Here is a 19,595-nt window from a genome sequence, read left to right on the forward strand (position 1 = left end):
AGCCCGAAGCTGTAACCATCCACAGTCATTCAACCTTTCCTTACCCCAGGGTTCAAAATGTGCTAGAAAAAAACTCTCTGTGACGGTGGTTACCATGGAGCCTGTATCCAATAAACATGGAACATTAACACCACCCATATTAACTACAACAGAGGGGCATTTACCTAACAATGTGGAAAGTCCATTACGACTGGGGGCAGAAGCCACTGAGCCAGGCCCTATCCCTTCTGAACTGTGGCTCATCAGTTCAGAGGGTTGCAGTTTTCCGCCTGCCCATTAGAAGGCATTACACCACTGTTTGATAAACGAACTTGCTGGTCTCGAAATGGAGTTTGTCCTAATGTACAATTCCGAGCAATATGCCCAGGTTGATTGCATCGCCTACAAATTATAGGGCCCAGCCGCCTAGGATAGCTGCCTACATTCTGAGACTGCATTTGCTGTAAACTTCGAGTCAGTTCATCAAGTTGTTCCTGCTGGGCCCTCATCATTTTCTTCAATTCAGTCAGCTCTGAAACATTAGTGTCCGATGGACCAGAAGAATCTATTCGTCCCTGCACTCTATACTGAAGAGCAGAAGAAGCTGGAACTGAATGACTCCTCTCCCTCATCTCATAATGAAACCCCTCCTCCACCCATCTAATGGCCTCTTTACGAACATCCAAAAGAGTGGATTCAGGGTCTAATCTAACAAAACGTTTCAGCTCCCGTCGCAAGCCACCATCAAGCACATGCTCTACAAACTGATCCCTAAGTAGAACCACTGAATTAGTCATACCCCCTGGGGTCTGCTGTACCATTTTATCCATTAATGCAAAAAGGGCATGGGAATACTCCTGCAAAGACTCTCCCTCCAGCTGTTTACGGGAAAAGAAGTTTTGCTGCAGGGCAATATAGGACTGTGGACACCCATACAGTTCCTTTAAGATTGCGAAGACCTGTTCTGGCGTCTCCCTATCCTCCCTTGCTCTATACTTGATCTCATTCTTGGCCGGACCCTCTAGATGGTCAAAAATAAATAAGGTTTGTTCGACCAGAGGCAGATGTCGGACCCGTAAGCAAGCTTGTATCTCCTCCACCCACTCAAAAACATTATCTTCCCCTCTGCCACTAAACATGCGACCCCTCCGTTCCCTAGGGACATAAACCACCCGTTCCACTATAGGGCTAGGGGCAGGTGGAACAGATGCAGTTGACGGGCCTGCCACTCCCACAGCCTGACCTGCCTGTTGTTGGTACCGCTCATTCTCTCCCTTCAGTAACTGCACCTGTTTTCGCAACTCCTCCAATTCTGCTTCCATGTCCACCAGATCCCAAGGAAAGGAGAGGGAGAGGAAAAAACAAAATGAAGCCTTACCACTTAACCCGAGTCTAATCCACTACCACAGTCCAGTCTGCGTCTTACCAGCTACTGCTTTGCTGTAACGAAAACACCCTCCCACATTAGAACATACAATTTTTTTTTTTTTTTTTTTTTTTTTTTTTTTTGTGGAAGTCTCTGCTTGTCTCTTACAAACCCTGCCCGACTACGCCAAATGTGATGGGCGCCATCTCAACCTACACTAATAAGGCCCATACCAAGGACCCTCCCAATAACAGGCTTTTCAATTGAATGAAATGGGACAAGCAGAGACAATACCACAAATCAATTTATTTCTCAAAAATTGCTAAAAACACATTGAGCTCAACATCAGCAATAATAAAACACTTTATGCTAAAATGTCACTCAGTAGGCGTAAGCCAAAGCAACATTAATTGGTATTAACCAAACCTTTCACATATGGGGACGAGAATACCAGTCCTGTTGTTACAGCAACCCAATGGGCTTTGGTTGATCGAATCACCTTAGTCGACCACCCTTACACTGGACAAACATACCAATAAGCAGAAAAAAAAGAACAACAATGATGATAAATGAATATACAGCAACTCAAATTAACTCACACATAAATATTAAAAATAAAAAATAAAATAACGGTGGTTACTTTCCTTGACGTTAGATCTTTCCACAAGACAAACTGCTCAAATTATGAAACAAAAAAAAGTCAAACCACCCAAACAACAAACCACAAAAGAAAAAAAATCTAATTCCTCAAACCAACTCAACACCATACACAAAACCAAAATCCCCCCCACCAGAAATTCTCTGTTCTTTAACTGAGCAGTATTAAAGTGAAGTCAAAGAAGGAAATAAAACAACCAACCAAATAACAAAAGTAAACAAACAAAAAAAAAACTTCACAGAACACAAGTAACAGAGTGAACACAATAAGTCACACTTCAATACACACACACAGGTACACACATCTAAACAATGTACAAACAATTACCCAAACATAGAAAAATTGCACCGGCGGACACCAGGTGGCGACAGAACCCAGGCGACGCTGTTTCAGCGTATTCACAGTAACGGTGTCCGGATAATAGCGGACCAAGGATGTTCAATGCGATCGCGCACACGGCGAAAGCCCTGCGTCCCAACACTGGAATCGCGACTTAAAGCCACAGCAAAGCAGCAGCTGGCAATTTCTGTAAAACAACAAATAAACATTTTCGTCTGCTCTCTTCTCCCTCCCCACGCTTCTCTCTCGATAGTTTATCACAAATAGAGTAAGGCAAAAGTAAAATAAATTACCTTTTGTGTACAGGACACTTACATACTCATTAACAATGCCTGGATGCACCCGCCTAATCTAAAATTACACAAACAACCACATTAAAACCACCAATTTAGTGAATAAACCCCCCCCAAAAAAAACCACATTCCAAATTCATAATTCCCTCCCATCTATGAACCTCGAAGTGAACACATACCTTTCAGAGGAGTGAAGGAGATACTAGACCTACACCAACAGGTCACATCAATACAATGAGATGAGGGAACCAATCTCACCTGTGCTTATATAGGTACGTAATTACCTGACGTAACCCTGCAGTCCACACACCGTTCTTAAAGGGGCCATCCAATTACTCACACCAACACCTTCCTAAAAGGGGTATCCCACTACACATGGAAAAAGTTTCAAAAAATAAGTTGGACGTTTGATGGAGTATTTCTGTGTCAAAAATACTCCTTCTGGTTTCTCACAAGTTTCGGAATTTTTTTTTTGAGTATGGGTCTGTGTGACATAGAAGGGGTGGAATTTCCTTGTATGGGCTCTTCTCCCGGAAGGGTGCGCAGACCAGCCACCATAGCGAGAGAGCAAATGCACGCCCATAAACGCTGCACTCGCTGCTGTCACAGGACTTCACGAAATCAACAATGTCACCAAAGAAGTGTGTTTTTGATGGAGTGGTCCCAACGATAAAGGTTCATGGTCCTGCTTTGGAAGCAGGCGGTGAGTAAAACTGCTTCAAATGTCTATGTTGTTGGCTATCGTCGCGTAAGTAAACATCATTAAACAACATGATCGTCTATAGTTAATTTATCAATGGAGCATGCGATGTATGGTGTGTGTTTAAATACATTTGTTTAGCTGACCACTATCTGTCTGTTTGTTTATTGTAAAACCACCCCAAAGATAAACCTAGGGTACGTTCTAACAAAGCATGCTTCTTCATTTAAATGCGCTACTCCATTTTTTTTCTATGTATACACTAGTCTGACGTGCAAAACCGTTTTGCTTGCTACTGTTAAGGTTTAGTTGCATACAATAGTCCATAAACCAAATCATGTCCCCATAAACCATGAGTAAAAGCACACAAATGCTGACAAGTCACTAAATACAGTACATACCACAGAGACGGACGTCCTGCGGTTGCTGCTTCTCCTGTTCAATTTATTTCATATCATATATGCATTAGTTGAATCTGATTGATAGCCATGGTTTATTAGACACTCTCATGCAATAGCTACACGCACTCGTGATTCTTTAGCTCTGCCCACACGATACGCCTCCATCCACGTTTTTTTTTTGGAAAGACTCGGAACAGCCTATCTTTCTTTTATAAATATAATAAAACTAAAGACTTTTCAGAGATATGAACGATGCAATACTACTCTATAGGTACTCAAGATTGACATGAGATTGACTGAAACTGAGTGTTTCACCCCCCCTTTAAACGATAGGGTATATCGCAGCCACAATGCTTGGCAGGAGTTAAGTCTTGCTCCTTATGTGGATGGCTTGCATTGAAGTCACTCCCCTCAGACATCTTCACCCGAAGGAACTTAATGATTTAGATCTGTTGACTTCACTGGGTTTCCAAGTGGCTACTACACCTTACCTGTGTTTCATCACCTAGCCCATGACACCTCCATGGGTCTTGACAGCAGCTTTTTCTGCCATTCAGGATTTCACCACTCAGCTCTGACACCTTGCCCCCTGGCTACTGCCCTGGCTTGTCTGCTCTCTTCCTCCACAGCCCAATCTTCTGCACCATTCCTTTCCGGTCCTTTGCTGTTGCCTCCTTCCAGCTTGCTCAGGTGATGACTTTAAGGCCCAGCCTCCCCTGAGTCACCGCGCCCATGATGTCTGCATGTTGTATGCGCTCCTCTGCTTCCTTCAGAGCTCTGCTCGCCTTCCACTTCCATCCCGTCTCTTCACTATGATGTTCGCTTGTCACACAGCCTGATCATCACTATCATGCAACATCATAGCCAACTGTACTTTGGCCACCGGTCTTAAATTCCTCCATGACTGATGTAATTGGCAATTGCAGTTTGCTCCCAGTTTAATTTATTAAAACAGTAACGATGACAGACAACTAAACAGGACGAAAAAACAGAGCTTAAAGTGTTAGTTCACCCAAAAATGAAAACTGTCATTAATGACTCACCCTAATGTCGTTCTACACCCGAAAGACCTCCGTTCATCTTCAGAACACAGTTTAGGGTATTTTATATTTAGTCCGAGAGCTTTCAGTCTCTCCATAGAAAACATATGCATAGTATACTGTTCCTTTACAGAAGAACCAGAAAGGTAATAAAAACATAATCAAGGTAGTCCATATGTGACATCTGTGTAACCCACAGGGGTTAGAATATCTTGAAGCATCAAAAATACATTTTGGTTCCAAAATAACAAAAACGTCCCCGGTTACGTATGTAACCTTAGTTCCCTGAGAACAGGGAACGAGACGCTGCGTCAGCTGACGCTACGGGGAACGCCTTCAGCGTGACAGGTGTCTGAAATCGCTATCAAATCACAATCCTACTGACCGTCGGCAGCTGGTGATGTCATCACCGTGCGACCAGGAAGTATAAAAAGGCACCGTGCCAACATGACAACATCCGCTTCGTCTGAAGGGACTGTGGGCAGGCACACCTTGAAGCATGGCCATGTGACGCAGCGTCTCGTTCCCTGTTCTCAGGGAACTAAGGTTACATACGTAACCGGGGACGTTCCCTTTCGAAAGGGAACTCGCGCTGCGTCAGCTGACGCTACGGGGAACGATATACCCACGCCGCCATGCTGAGGGGAGTGCACGCCCCTTACTGGCAGTGAGAACTGCCTGGACGAGTGTTCGCGGAAAGTCTGAACCACTCCCCCTCTAGCCACACAGGCTGCCAGTGACATCATTCCCTACGGTCATAGCCCAAGCTATATGCCTAAGAGAGAACCTAAACAAGTTTTAACTGAGGTTTCCTACTCTCGGCTTGCTCGAGGGCCTGGGACCTACTACTTTCGAAGGAAGGAGTCCCTTAAGGGAATGTGGCTAGGGGACCCGAGGGCGCCACCAGCCGTCACTAATTCGGGAAAACCCTTCACCGAATGCCACCAGGGAGGCCTCACCTGGCATCACTTCTGTGGGACACCCCAGCTTGGCCAACCCTGTCTGTCAAAACAGAGCCTCCGGACATCGCTCTACTCATGAGCATCCAGACTGAGGGACTGCAAAGTGGCAGTGTCCTCCTCAGACCGGAACTCGGAGACGGGAATCCTGGAGAGCAGTACTCAGCTTAGTGCTTCTTACCCTTGCCATCGAGGGGAGTCTCTTCTGCTCGATCCTAGGATCTACTGAGCACATTTATTACAGGGGTGCTCAGGAGGCCTAAAAAAGGCCTATGGACTGATCTACCCGGGAGGCCCCGAGGGGGGCCTGCCCGTCTGATCAGACTCAAGCGGCCGTAAGCTCGCAGACGACCCTCAATGAGGGGAGCTCTTAAGCCAGCTTGGTAGGTAACCCATGCTGTAGGCTAGCCAGTCCCTGTCCTGAAGGGACTGCGCAGCAGAAACGGAGTCTCGTTGTGCTAGGGCATAAGCCCGCCCTTGAGTTATACCGGCGCAGGCCGGGACCCACCGGCGGGCAGCCGCTAGCTGTCAGCCCAAAGCCAGTTATACGTTCCTGTTTCAAGGAACCGTCTCCCCTCCAGGGAGGCCATGAGGCGCCTCCACCCAGCACCGTTAGTGTTAGCTGTTTGCTGTTAAAAGCCGCAGGAAGGTGGCTTTACTGGTTCCTCAGGGGGCTCATGAGGCTATAACGCCAGAAGCCACCCACGCTAATGGCTAGCGTGTCACCGAGACCTTGGTCCGGGAATCCTCTCCCAAAAAGGCCCAAAGAGGCCCGACAGCATAATACACTGGCCTAACGAGCGTCCCAGCTCGGGGCTCACCCTCAGGTGGCCTGCAGGCAGGTGGCTTTACTGGTTCCTCAGGGGGCTCATGAGGCTACAGCGCCAGAAGCCACCCATGCTAATAGCTAGCTTGTCACCGAGACCTGGTCCGGGAATCCCTCCCAAAAAGGCCAAAAGAGGCCTGACAGCATAATACACTGGCCTACCGAGCGTCCCAGCTCGGGGGCTCACCCTCAGGCGGCCTAGAGCGGCCTACTTCCTGTCAGCCAACGTGCAAACTGTTGGGAGCTGTTGTGTTCCCGGGGCTCGCCTCCAGGGAGGCCTGTTTGATGCCTACGTACAGTCCGGTCTTTTTAGGGCGGCCCGGAGAGGCCTATTGCCGAATGGCAGTTCCCTATTAGATTGGTGACATACGGTGCTTATCCGATGGCAAATCCCACCGGAAACCCCGCAGGGCCGGGAAACGATCATAGGACGGCCTGAAACGGCCCGTCCCTGATAGCAGACTATGCTAGCCGCCTGGCTAGCACCCGCGCACACTGTTGCAAGACCTGGGAACCGGGGCTCACCCTACAGGCGGCCTCAAGCGGCCTAGATCCTGTCAACCAATGGTCGGAACCCTAGGTCACCCCCTCAGGGGACGCCATGTGAGGCGTGCTGAAACTCAGCGAGCCCTTAAAGTCGGGCTGACAGTGGCTGTCTGCTGGCTGATGCGGACTGGGTATCCAGTCACTACCTGGGGACTCATCCCCAGGGAGGCCGTTAGGGGCCTACTTATGACGAGGTTTCTACTGCAACCGACATCGTTGGGGAGAACCCTCCCCGCTCACATGGGCCACGATGTCGGAACTCACCCGCAGGGAGGCCTACTGAGGCCTACCACCTGACCCAGAGTTAACTGCCCGGACTGCCTCGGCTGGCGTCTCCCGCCAGCCAGCCTTCTATAGTCGGTCCGCCCCAGCGGCCCATAGCAGCCTTCTGCGACGGCGCAGTCTCTCAGGCAGCGCCTACCAGCGTGGACCTAAAACACAATGCCCACAGCAGTGCACTCAGCATAAAGCGCCTTGAACCCTCTAAAGCGAGGGGAGTACAACTTACGCCACCTGCCTCCAGGGCGGCCGTCTGGTCGTCCAGCGGTCCGCCGTCCGCGCAAGGGCATCAGCCGTGACAGTGTTTCGACTCCAGGGGAGCATCCTACCAACCGATGCTTTCAGATGGTTGCGAAGTACAGCTCGACCCGAGCCTAAAAGGTGAAGCAGAAGACACAGAGCAAAAAGTGAAAGATATTGAACACACACACACATAACCGGCCATTTCCTGAACCAAGCCGGGGGGCCGCCCAGAAGTGGCGGCCGCACTAGCTCTGGGGGGCGGGGCTAGCAAAACCAGTCTAACTGCGCACCGCGAAGAGACGCCTACCCCGTCCCCACGACCACTGGCTGAGTCGCGATTCATTCTGCTACACACCTTTATGCATTAATAATAACCCCCAAATGCAGAAGGGGGGTGGGCATTGGCCGGACGACCCTACTGCGGGGAGGCCGGGTAGGGATATAAAGCTCCTGCGGGACTACCGACAGGAGCCCGGGGCAACTGCCAGGGCGATATGCCACCGCGAGACGCCACCGTCATCCCATTAACAGCCTAGGCCAACTTGATGCACTAGCATCGGTCTGATAATCCCACACACAACGGCCCTAAACAGGGCTGGGACAGACCTTACTGTAGTTCATGCGCTAGCCTAACCTCACAAATTCATCTAGATATTTCACTAGCAGAGGTGCCAACGCTACCCAGAGGTGGCTACAGCTAAAAACGTTCGCCAGGAGAACATACGTCAGTTTATATCGCCGCTACATGCCCGCGGCATGTGCGGTGGCCTCAACTGCTCATATTTACACATATCCAGAAGAGAAACAGCCTTATAAACTACTGTTGCTACACAAGCAAACATACAGCCTACATAAACACACTGTGTTTATACAAAACATCGTTCTAGCCACCTTTACCGGGGAACTACAGGCCCACTGTTACACTTTTCTTCATCTTTTGTAGACAAAATATCCCTCAGGGAAGCATAGAGTCCAAACATACGGCATTAAAAAGAAGAATGTTTGCCCTAAAAGGGGACTCACCCGCTGTCTTCAGTGCCTCATCGCTTCATGTAACATGCATGCTTCGGCGCACTAACCTGAGGGTGGGGCGCTTCATTCTCAAACAAGGCCGCTTTTGGAGGCGGCCGTGAAATCCCGCTATTCCCAGAGACGATGCACTGTGTGCGGGCAGAGCACACACCGGCCTGGCAGGCCGTCAGAGTCTCACATCCGCTCATCATCGGCCCGCGCGGCCTGGTGTGAAGCGCGCCCGGGGAGAGAAAAGAACATAACAGAAAAACAAAGGAGGGGACACATTTACATCACTTCCGCGCCCTCGGGGGCGGAGACTCACCACCCCGCTTCCGGCGCTGGAAGCGGCTCTTCTCCCCGATGTCCCTCCTCCTGTTGCGGGTGTCCCGCCTCTTCTGCGTCCTACTCCTCCACGGAGGGGGCGCCCGAGAGGCTACGCTGCTGCGTTGGCCCAATCGATGATCCTCGGACCTCGAAGGGCCAGGGACACCCTCCTGCCTGGGCGCCGCCCCGGACCTCAGCGGAATACACGTTCTATATGCCGCTGAGCGCGCCCTCGCCTCTCTGAACTTTCCCACCACCGCCTCGACGGAGGTGCCGAAAAGCTCAGAGGGCGAGACCGGGGCATCAAGGAGAAAAGCCTTTTCTTTCCCCCCGATGTCCGCCAGGTTCAGCCACAGATGCCTCTCCGTGGCGACCATAGCCGCCATCGACCGTCCGATGGCGACTGCTGTGTGTTTGGCCGCCCGGAGAGAGAGATCCGTGGTGCGGCGCAACTCAGCCATCGCATCAGGGGGTAGGCCCTCCCCCTGATCGAGGTCCCTCAGCAGATCGGCCTGATAGGCCTGCAACACTGCCATTGTGTGCAAGGCCGCCGCCGCCTGACCCGCCGACGTGTATGCCCTGCCGTTAAGACGCGAGGTCGTCTTTAATGGTTTAGACGGCAGGGCTGGAGCTCTTAGTGTCGATGGCCGCCCGGACGCGAGATAGTTCGCGAACGTCTCATCGATGGGCGGCATCGACACATACCCTGCCTCGGCCAATCCCTCGACATCAGCGAAGTTAAACCGCTGATGCCGATGGATTCGCGCCGAGTAGGGTTTCTTCCATGCCCCCACGACCTGCTCGTGAAGGTCGGGGAGGAATGGAAGGCTCCCGGGAGCTGGGCGGCTATGGTCGGGGAGAAACCGATCGCCCAATCTGTCAGGGCGGGCGGCCTCTCCCCTGGCTCTCTGCCACGGCAGCTGAAGTCTCAGCGCCGCGCGCCCCATTACATCATACAGCTCCCCATACACGGGGCAGGATGGCTGGGAGGATTCAGCCTCAGCTTCATTTTCCCCCTCCACAGCCATCCTCTGATCGACCGGAAGAGCGTGGGCTGACGACGAGGAGGAGTCTCCATCCGACTCCTCCTCCGTCAGCCTGCTCTCGCGACCTGGCTGATCATCCGCGAGAACTGTACTCTCCAGACGATGAGCCAGGTCCATCTGGGAGCCCCAGGACAGACGGTGCCGCTCAGCCTCAGCTTGAGCGGGACCGCTCCCAGATGCTGGCTCTTCTTCCCTCGAGAAGAAGGCCAGGCGAGAGCGGAGCGTCCTCAACGGAAAACGCTCGCAGTTCGCGCAGGAGGCCCCTCCTCGAGAACCTCCCGCGCGTGCTCTTCCCCCAGGCAGAGCACACAAAGGGTGTGTGTGTCCTCAGGCGTAATAAACCTGGGACACGGATCAGCGCACTTCCTGTACGCTCCCTTCACTTTGCGTGTGCACTTCATTCTGACTTTCCAGCGAACCAGACAAAACAGTCCCTGAAGACGAAAGGATGTTGTCATGTTGGCACGGTGCCTTTTTATACTTCCTGGTCGCACGGTGATGACATCACCAGCTGCCGACGGTCAGTAGGATTGTGATTTGATAGCGATTTCAGACACCTGTCACGCTGAAGGCGTTCCCCGTAGCGTCAGCTGACGCAGCGCGAGTTCCCTTTCGAAAGGGAACTCAGTGTTGGGCCGTAGCGTCGCTACAAGTAATGATGCTACTAGCTTAACTACATTTTCCAGTAGCGTGGTAGTAGCATCGCTGTTTTCTCAATCAAATAGCTTTTCAGTAGCGAAGCTCTTTTGTTGAAGTAGTGCGGTAGCGTCCACAACAAGCTAACGTTACATTTTCCCAAGCATTTCCGAAGATCAAGCTCAAATTGGAAATACAACTGATAAGTCACGGATATACTTCACTTTCTACGTTTCTTTCTGCCTCGTGCAGACGCGCGCGCGCGCCTTTCAGACTACTCCTTTGGCAGTGAGCGCGTAAAGACGGGTTCGGCGCATGCACATTTGCACTAGTTGACGTTTTTTTTTCAAGCGCTCAATTCACTGTTGCACGCGCATCGTCCGCGCGGTGACGAGAGAAACTGCAAAGTTTGAGAATAATCTATTGTGTCTCTTGAATAAACACCTCTTGTTAAAAGTATCAGTACCTGGTTTTGTTAATATTATGGATCACATGTTTTTGTTGCCAAATTGATTTCGGACAGTTTTTGAATAACTGAAAAAGTATGCATGTCGATATGCTTGACTTTTATTGATCACTGAGATAGCATTGATATGAATGAAGTTTGTTCAATATAATATCAAATTAAAAAAAAAAAAAATTAGCTTAGATCTAGTAAACTTCTTTGGTCAAGTTGCTGTAGCTTAGCTCGCTACATTTCCCAGGGGGTAGCTTCAGTGTAGTGAAGCTTAATTTAATGTAGAGTAACTGGTAGCTTAGCTCACTACATTTTCCAAGTAGCTTGCACAACACCACAAAAACTATGACTATATTCAGCAAACGCGGATTGAAAACAAACACAGAAGAGAAGACAATGCTGAATAAAGTTTTAGTTTTTGTTATTTTAGGACTAGGGATGTCACAAGTCGAGGTACTTCGGTACCAAGTCGGTACTGAAATTTACAAAACGTGACAATACCAGCATTTCTGTAGTAACGGTAGTACTGACTCCCGAGTATATCCGGTACCCGCAGCTGCGTTCATTTGCTTCCGTGTTTATCTAAGTGCAGGGATCCAGACTGTAGCCAAATATATACTTGTGTCTGTGAATACTAAACTGCAAAATACTATTTAAATAGTACTCCTGCATATTCTGCGTCTCTGTGTGAATGACGGGTGCCGATGCACGTGCGTGCGTGACGCTCGCTGTCTTGTATTATCTGCCAACTGCCGTGTGTCACTATATGAGGACATGAACTGCCGTGTGTCACTATATGAGGACATGAACGTATGAACCATCACTTCATGAGAATTTACCGTTTCATTTGAGAAAACGTTCATATCATGAACACAGACTCAAAGGTCTTCACGGCAACCCGTCAAAATAAAAGTTTGGTGTAACATGAAGAAATTAACAAAATATATTAGGCTACTGTTGTAGCTTAGATTAAGCTACGTCTCTATGTAATAATAATACACCTTTACTAATAATTATTCCTAGATGGTTGCTTATTTTTCACTTGCTCTTTAAACAATGTTAAATTTTTAAACAGCATAGGCTTCAGTCTTTAAATGTTTATGTATTATTTACTTATAATAAGTATCCTCATAAATAATAAACTCATTGAATTTAATAATTAAAAAAATATATATAATTTTGCGGCGGTACCAAAATTGGTACAGAGCACCATCAAATTTGTATGGTATTGTACTGACTACTTGAATTTTGGAACCGTCACATCCTATTTGGGACCAAAATATATTTTCAATTCTTCAAGAGATTCAAGGTAACCCACAGATGTCACATATGGACTACTTTGATTATGTTTTTATTACCTTTCTGGTCTTTCTGAAAAGGGACAGTATACTGTGCATATGTTTTCTATGGAGAGACAGAAATCTCTTGTACTAAATATAAAATATCTTAAACTTTTTTACGAAGATGAACAGAGGTCTTACAGGTGTGGAACGACATTAGGGTCATTAATGACATCATTTTCATTTTTGGGTAAACTAACCCTTTAAATAGACAGAACTGAGAAGCAAATAAACATGACACACCTGAACATAGCTAAAACAATCAATTAGAAACCATGGAGACAGACAGGCAAGGGGTGAAGGAAGACAAATTAACAAACTGTCTTCAAAACACTTAAACAGAAATATAAACATGAATAAAAACAAACTCAAAACTTGACAGTACCCTGCCCTCCCAGATGAGTGAATATCATTGAGAAAACTTGCTCAAATGTACCGATGTGTGGTTTGATATTGACACAGGAGCCAAAGAGACAGTTAAATCCTCCTCGACCTCCCTCCATACCCTGAAGACTTTGTTGCTGACTGCACTGGCCTCGATCAAGAGGGTAGGGGACCTGCATGTATTTTTGGTCGACGAATAATGCCTAGAGTTTGGATTGGGTGACACCCATATGGAACCGAGACCTCGGTCTGACTATGTGCCCAAGGGTCCTACCACTCCCTTTAGGGACCAAGTGGTGCACCTATAGGCTAAGCACTGCCTCGGGAAGAGGCAGACCCATCCCAGGCTTTGCTCTGCCGTGTCCATGCTCTGCATCTGTATGTGGACAGAACACAAAGTTTTAGGACCTCAAAGAAGCTCTTTGTCTGTTACAGAGGCCAGCAGAAGGAAAAGGCTGTCTCTTAGCAGAGGATTGCCCCCTGGATAGGGATTCCCCCCCTGCCAATTCAGGTTATGAGCTCACTCTACCAGGAGTAATAATAATAATTTGTTACAAATACATAGCAACGTTTCTGGGTCCTCAAAGCACTTTACATCTTCTTCTTCTTCATCTTCATCTTCATCTTCATCTTCATCTTCGTCTTCTTCTTCCTCTTCTTCTTCTTCTTCTTTCGGCTGTTCCTTTCAGGGGTCGCCACAGCGAATCATCTGCCTCCATCTAGTCCTATCCTCTGTATCCTCTTCTCACAGACCGACTACCTTCATGTCCTCCTTCACTAAATCCATAAACCTCCTCTTTGGTCTTCCTCTTGACCTCCTGCCTGGCAGCTCTAACCTCAGCATCCTTTTACCAATATATTCACTCTCCCTCCTCTGAACATGTCCAAACCATCTCAACCTGGCCTCTCTAACTTTGTCTCCAAAACATATCACATGTGCTGTCCCTTTGATGTCCCCATTCCTGATCCTATCCATCCTCGTCACTCCCAAAGAGAACATCAACATCTTCAGCTCTGCTACCTCTAGCTCTTTCTCCTGTCTTTTCCTCAGTGCAACTGTCTCCAAACCATACAACATCGCTGGTCTCACAACTACTGTCCTGTACACCTTTCCTTTCATTCTTGCTGGTACTCTTTTATCACACAACAGACCTTACACTTTTTGTCCACCCATTTCAACCTGCCTGCACACGCTTCTTCACCTCTTTTCCACACTCCCCATTAGGCATGTGCCGATATCAATTTTTCATGTTGTGATTAATTGCTGAAGTTTTATCACGATATATATGCTATTATCACGATATTGAAATACGTTGCAAAAAAAAGTGTTGCTATAGCATAACAGCTTTAAGAACTATTTTTGTAAGAACAAAAATAACTGTATGTTTAAATACAATAATGCACCAAAAATATATATAGCTCTGAAAAAAAATTAAGAGACCACTCATTGAGAAATCAATGAGAAATCAATGTTAAGTCTTAATTTTTTTCAGAGCTGTAAAAGTACAATATTCAAACAGATTAAAGTGCAAAAGAATTAGGCTATAAAGAACATCTGGTAGGCTAACAAATTACAATACGGTCTCATTATTTAATGCATTAACTAAGATTGAGCAATAGCTACATTTGGTACAGAAAGTATAATGTTTTTGTTAATGTTAGTTAAGAAATACTGATCATTGTTAGTTTTATCTTAGGTCCATTTAAAAAGTTATTTTTATTTTTTTAATGTTATTAAACAGTAACTAAAGGCTGGAATACACTACATGATTTTTAAAATCTGAACAGATTTCAAAAACACTAGGCATCATACACTTGCCGACTTTGTAAATGGTTACAGAGAAAAGCTAGGCATCATACACTACCAGACTTTAAAAACGCCTGGAACACAAACTGAAACAAGCACCTGGTTGCTAGGAGATGCACGCATAACAGACATAACAGCAAGCATGCGATGATCAGGAGATGAGCGCGGTAATTTTTGAAGCAACTATCTGTGCGCTGAGCAAAAAGTCAACAAAAAGAACCAAAACGCACTAGACGTGGCCAGTAAGTCAAAATATTGTGTCTAATCTGTAAGCGTGTTCTGTTCGTTTATTGTTATTTTATTTTATTGCAACACATGTATATAGGACAGCTTCGGATTCATGAATAAATAGATAATTAAATTATTTATTTATTTATAACATTAAGTTTTTTATTAAAGAAACACTGTTGTTCGAAGAAGCACATGCTCTGGTGTGGCTTTGTTTGGAACTACTTTCGTTGACAATATTGAAGTTACTTATACAATAGTTTTGCTGTTTTGATTCCTACACGAGTCCCACACAGACAAGATGCGTGAGCATCGAGTACCGCGACCTTGTTTACGTTATTTAATAATCTGTTAACATTTATTGTAATAGGCCTGGCTACAATTAATAATTCGCAGCTATTGACGCGCTTTGATCACGTTTAAACCTGTAGGCTAACGTTATCCCGGGAAAGCGTTAATGTAAAACCCGTAGGCTAATGGTAAGTGACATAATGAATAAATTAAGACAAATGTTTACCTCAGAGTTTGGTTTGCTAAATATTATTAGTATTTTTATTTATCTTTGCTGTATCAATAGGCAAATATATTATTTAACATGAAGTATATGGCTTCCCTGTAAATGTACAGCAGCAGGCAGCGCGTCAGAGGCTTCTGGTGTGCAAAGACAGACTCTGCGTCTCAATCAGCTCCCTAGTTCACTAGTCAGGGCACTGATCAGGACATAAGTCAATGGGCTGACTCCCTGATCAGTGATCAGTGCCCTGACAACTGAACTAGGGCTGTTTGTATAAGTTTTTATTCCGTGGTGAAGGAGCAAGACTTGAATAAGTTTTTATTCCGTGGTGGATTTTCACTTTGTGATCCTGCTGGTCTCCATTTCTTGTTTGTTGATTTTCGTTGGCTTGTAGTCAGTGATTTCCGGTTTCAGTAGCGATGCGTCATGTGTTCTAAAATCGGCTCAAAATATCAAACATGTTTGATATCCTCCGACTGGATGGAATCAAAATCTGAAGCTAAAAAATCGGAGTCTATGGCCATGATATACTACGCGATTTTTCATGGAATCTGTCGGCTCAAATCTGCAGACTGGCTCTGACTTTTGTCAACTAGCGTCAACTTGTTCAGATTCTAAATCGGGGGAAAATCGGGGCAAAAATCGGGTAGTGTATTCCAGCCTTAAGAAATTAACATTTCTTAGAATTATTAATTCTTTATAAGTATTTTTCATTGTCAGTTTGGTAATAATGAATTAACATGTTAACTAATGAAGTCGTATGTCTCAAAGTTTTACTGAACAAGAACAAATAATTAGAACAGTTCTAATTATTAGGGGATGTTGTAGTCCAGATTAAAACATAAAAATGTTTAAGTTTGAAAATAAATAGCCTATTAAGTCTTTAAGTATTAAGTATTTGGTGGTGTGATGATCAACATTGAGATTACAAAAAACGAATGGCTGTTTTTGTTTGTTTGCGGGTTTCCTAGGTAACCGCTGCATTCTGCAGTTCATCAGCGCCCTCTGCTGTCAGTGAGCGGCACTTCAGCAGCGCGTCTCCTTCACTTGTTCATGTGCTTCTCATTTACACCTGAGCGCTTCCCTTTGACGCAGAGCTTTTATACGGTTGATGGGCAAAGTATTCTTGAGTGCATTATAAAAAAATTACAAATTGTTACTAAAATAATTATTTACGATATTTTAAAGTGCCCACGATAACAATATCGTGCATATTCATTATCGTGATAAATCGCATTATCAAAAAATCGGCACATGTCTACTCCTCATTGCTCTGGACTGTTGACCCTAAGTACTTAAAATCCTGCACCTTCTTTACTTCTTCTCCCTGTAACCTCACTGTTCCACTTGGTTCCCTCTCATGGTTAGTCTTGCTGCGACTAACCTTCATTCCTCTTCTCTCCAGAGCAAAACTCCACCTCTCTAGACTTTCCTCCACCTGCTCTCACTACAGATCACAATGTCATCCGCAAACATCATAGTCCATGGAGATTCATCTGTTAGCCTGTCCATCACCACCGCAAACAAGAAGGGGCTCAGGGCCCATCCTTGATGCAGTCCCACCTTCACCGTGAAGTCCTCTGTCTCATCTATGGCACACCTTACCACTGTCCTACTGCTCTCATACATATCCTGCACCACTCTAACATACTTCTCTGCCACTCCAGACCTCCTCATACAATACCAAAGCGCTTTACATGGAAGGGGGGAATCTCCTCAACCACCACCAATGTGCAGCATCCACCTGGATGATGCGACGGCAGCCATATTGCGCCAGGATGCTTGGGTTACACCCCTTTTTTTGAAGGACATACTGGGCTTTTTAATGACTACAGAGAGTCAGGACCTAGTTTTTACCTAGTTTATACCTAGTTTTCCCAGTTGGGTACTGACCAGGCTCAGCCCTGCTTAGCTTCAGTTGAAAACCAGTCTTGGGCTACAGTGTGATATAATTGCTGATAGTGTTGCATCCTCCTGGGCGTTGACACATGGCACCTCGCTAACCTCACCTCAAACGGGTAGAAGCACAGAAATGCCACACTCCGATGTGGCATCTCTGTTCCAAAAAAAAAATGCATTTTGCACTTAATTTATAAAGATCTACAAATGATATGTAACATGTTACTAACTCTAGATTAGGGTATGCAGGAAGCTTTGCAAATTATTTATTCATGTATTTACACATCATATTAGTGCTGACTTGGGAGGGTATAGACAGCTGCCTTCTCATGGCACACATGGAGTCTTTTAACCACTGCACAACTGGATGTGAGCTTCAGTGAAAGGTGCAACCGCTACACATCCTATCGCTAAGTCCCACAACCTCCACACAGAACCCAAGTCTGGGTTGACAAATGAAAGGACTTAACATAACTAATGTGAATGGTCATTTATGAATACAGTCATTCATAAATTATTACGACATCATTAACTTAATAACTTATAAATTATTTATAACTGAATTACAAAACTTAAAATGTTATTATATAACTTATTAATAATTTATGAATGTATATTCATGTTTTGTAAATTATTAGTTCATCATTAACTAATAACTTATAAATGACGTATAACTAAACATTATTATAAAAAGTTACCCTGTCTTTCTCTTATGCAGGCATGGTTAGTGTACTAGTTACCAAACCTGTAGTATCCTACTGCAACCAGGCCATCACTCTGCACTGCAATGTATCTCTATCTAATGGAAAGGACCGTGAATTTCAGGTTACTCATCTAAGCTGGATTAAAGGATCAAATAAAACAATATGCTCGGAAAGCAATACAGCAAACAGAAGTTTCTTCCCCTGCCAATATATGGAAAACAAACAGCTGGTACTAACTATTGCCAACCCAAAACCAGATGACATTGGACGCTATATCTGCAAACTCAGATCCTCCCATGGACACACAAGTGCTGATACCAATGTGACACTGGGTATGTAGACTAAAATGTTATCATAGGGATTGGAGAACTTTTTTATTCTTTCAACAAATCCTTCATCATGAAATCAAGCGGTTTTAAGAACATGATGATGTACTGTATGTCCATGCAAAATTGAGGGAATCATTTTTATTTATTTTGTTTGCATTGGTAAATGTTAGCCAAACCTCATATTTGTTTATATTCTTTAAGATTAATTTTAGCATCCCAAGTCAATATTTATCGAATTCTTTTTCTTCCCTCAGAGTGTCCTCAGAAAATTGTCCAGATACAAAGAGATGGGAAAAGGGTGACCTGCAAGGTTGAGAGGTCAAACCATGATGGACACATCCACTGGTTTCATGGACCAGTCAATCTAACAAGTCAATCAACTCAGGAAATGCATTCTGCTGTTAATGGATCATATACAGTGATTAGTTCTCTTAAAGACAGTTCAAACTGGAAAACGTACAACTGTTCATACTGGGTACCTCAAATTAAGCAATATATAGCAAGCGAGAACATTGTTATGGAATATAACACACAATCTAACACACAGTCTTTCAGTAGTGCCAGAACGGATGGTCTGGTATTCTGTTTATATCTTCTGTGGACACTCATTCAGCCGTAATGGAAGCAGTAACTGCAAAAAGCTTATTTCGAACTTTAAGTCAGCTAATACACACTCAAATTTATACATCAAAGACACATTGTCCATGTTCAAAGACTTGGCCTACCTTTTCACAATGAGGTAATAACCTGAGGACAACCTAAAAAAGAACCTTTAGGGGGTTTGGGCAAAAAAAAAAAAAAAAAAAATCCAATTACATCATACCGCAAAAGAAAATGTATTGATACAAAGATCAATAGTTACTATAAATGAGTACTATTAATTACTATTAATGAGTAATAACTGAGTTAGAAATGCATTATGAATTGTTGATAGAGTTATAACTGTATGTATAAAAAGGTGACTTTAACACAATACCTGCCAAATAGTGAGACATTTTTAACTCACATTTTATAAATACCTAATAGATTCCTGATTTATTTCATGATGCAGCAAAACGTCCCCGGTTACGTATGTAACCTTAGTTCCCTGAGAACAGGGAACGAGACGCTGCGTCAGCTGACGCTACGGGGAACGCCTTCAGCGTGACAGGTGTCTGAAATCGCTATCAAATCACAATCCTACTGACCGTCGGCAGCTGGTGATGTCATCACCGTGCGACCAGGAAGTATAAAAAGGCACCGTGCCAACATGACAACATCCGCTTCGTCTGAAGGGACTGTGGG

At 45.4% G+C, this 19,595-nt stretch overlaps 1 long non-coding RNA gene across 1 annotated transcript in view; it reads left to right on the top strand.

Moving 5' to 3' along the window:
* Positions 1-19,362, top strand: part of LOC137093542 (uncharacterized) — a 53,966-nt gene extending 34,604 nt beyond the window's left edge. Inside the window, exons 3-4 of the long non-coding RNA XR_010908482.1 lie at positions 17,997-18,314; positions 18,566-19,362. This is a non-coding gene — a long non-coding RNA (uncharacterized lncRNA). The remainder of the gene's footprint in view (positions 1-17,996; positions 18,315-18,565) is intronic.
* Positions 19,363-19,595: the final 233 nt, after the last annotated feature.

The sequence above is a fragment of the Pseudorasbora parva genome, chromosome 12, assembly GCF_024679245.1.
Source record: "Pseudorasbora parva isolate DD20220531a chromosome 12, ASM2467924v1, whole genome shotgun sequence".
Lineage (NCBI taxonomy): Eukaryota > Metazoa > Chordata > Actinopteri > Cypriniformes > Gobionidae > Pseudorasbora > Pseudorasbora parva.